Raw genomic sequence first — 2142 nt, forward strand, 5'->3', positions numbered from 1 at the left:
TAGGTGTGTCATCCCCATTCATCCTGCTCCACCAGAACACACACTTCCACGCGAAGCGGCAGTGCTCAGTGCTGCTGCTGTGAGTGATGCCATGGATAATGCCCAAATGTGAATACAGACGCACACAGAGACAAGCACAACCTTGCTTCAAACGACTAATAAAAATTGAAATTAAAAAAAAAAGAAAAAGAAAATGGATATGCTTCTTCTAATGCCCAAACAGGCTTGGTGATGCCGTATACGGCAGTCAAGGCTATAGCTACTTGGTGACACTTCCCATATGACTCAAGCAAAATAATGGTTATGCAAATCAAGCTTAACAACAAATCCCGAACTAGAGTGATCTCTGCTCCTCAGATTATATTTTCGTATGTGGGAAACCGAGGGACGTGTAATATCTCTCTGTTGGGAATGGGCACCGCCTTTTGGCTCAACTATTGCTCCCTGTAATTACTGCCAGTGACACCGTAGGTTAGCAGGCCACTGGAAACTCCCTTGTTCAGGTCACAACAACCTCACCTTGGTTATCTGAAATAAGACCTACTAGGGGATGGATGTGGCTCAAGTGGTTGGGCGCCTGCCTCCCACGTGGGAGGTCCCAGGTTCGGTTCCTGGTGCCTCCTAAAGAAGACAAACAACAAGCAGGCAATGAGCAGGCATCAAGCACAAACAAGGAGATGAGCAGACAATGAGCAAGAACAACAAGCAGACAACAAGCAAGACAGTGAGCAAACAATAGCGTCCCCGCGGAGGCGCCGCTCCCGCCGGCTCGGAGGGCGCGGCAGCGAGGGGCAGGGGGCCCGCAGCAGCCTCTGCCCTCGCCCGGCGGCCAGATCCCCCCGGTTGCCGGCCGCCGCCGCCCCTTCCCTCCGGAGCCTCGCTCCTCGGCGCCCCGCGCCTCTCTCCCTCCTTCCTGCGGCCGCCGAGCGCCCCAGGTGCCTGGTAGGCGTCCTCCAACTCTAAGAACGGAACAGACCTGCTTTTAGGGGGTTATGCTAAGGGACACTGTGAAGTCGTGGAGCGACAGCCAGGCAGATCTCTGTGGCAGCGGCCAAGAAGAGGGAGAAGAGACGGCTTTTGGTGAAAATGAAGACGATTCGGGAGAGATGATGGATTTCAGTGACCTGCCCACCTCACTTTTTGCTTGCAGAGTCCACGAAGCGGTGTTTAAGGTGCAAGAGCAGAAGGAGCGATTTAAGCGCTTTTTACTATCTATGATGACCAGGTTACATTTCAGTTGGTTGAAAGCTTTAGAAGGGTCAGAATAAATTTCAGCGAGCCCGAAGCGGCAGCGAGAGCGCGAGCAGAGCTCCACGCGACCGCCTCCGCCGGGAGCAGGTGCCGCTGCCCGGGACGCGCGAGGCGCGCAATCACCGCCGCCACAGCCCGTCGGGCGGGTCCCCGTCGCCCCTCCACCGTCCCCCCGGGGGGCTGGAAGCAGCGGGAGGACGCGGGGCCTGCGGTCAGCCACGATCTGCCCTGCGCCGTGTCCACGCTGGCACCCGGGGAGGAGGACGCCCTGCGCGCAGGAGCGCGTCGACCCCGAGCGCGGCGCTCCCGTCCGTGACCGCGAGCCCGAAGAGGACGCGGAGGCCCGGACCCCGCGCCCCGCCCCTGCCGCCGCCGCCCCCGGCGAGCCCCCGGCCTTGCGGGCCGCGCCCCGAGGCCCGGACGCCGCGCGGGGCGCCCTCGGGGGCCGGGGGCCAGACGCGCCGCGCGCCCCGCGGGCTGCCGAGTGCCGGGCGAGCGCGGGCGAGCGGCTGCGGCTCGGCCTGTGCCGGCGCTTAACTGACTTTCTAAGCGGCACTTTAAAGAACTCGCCCCCCAAATGGCAAGTCTTGACCATTTTCAAACAGTAGTAAGTGAGGATAACGGCTCCCCCCGCAACAATGTCAGTTTCTCCAATTCCATTTAGCATGAGGCACCGAAAACTGGAACTGTAGTGGCGGTCACTCAGTACAGTACCATTTTATGAATTTAAAAGCAGTCTTAAAATTTTAATCATTGAGTGTGGGTATTTTTGTGCTGGTGTAATAATTTCTACTTGATCGGTGCACATGAAATTTTTTGCACGAAAAGAAATCTGAAATATGGAATAATTCGTAGAAAATTACTTTTCTCAAGCAGGTTTTTTTTTTTTCT

General features: G+C 57.1%; 1 pseudogene; it reads left to right on the forward strand.

Moving 5' to 3' along the window:
• The first annotated feature begins 924 nt into the window (after nucleotides 1–924).
• LOC111758818 (calcipressin-3 pseudogene) lies at nucleotides 925–1567 on the forward strand (annotated as a pseudogene).
• The last annotated feature ends 575 nt before the right edge of the window (nucleotides 1568–2142 follow it).

This window comes from Dasypus novemcinctus, chromosome 15, assembly GCF_030445035.2.
Source record: "Dasypus novemcinctus isolate mDasNov1 chromosome 15, mDasNov1.1.hap2, whole genome shotgun sequence".
Classification (NCBI taxonomy): domain Eukaryota; kingdom Metazoa; phylum Chordata; class Mammalia; order Cingulata; family Dasypodidae; genus Dasypus; species Dasypus novemcinctus.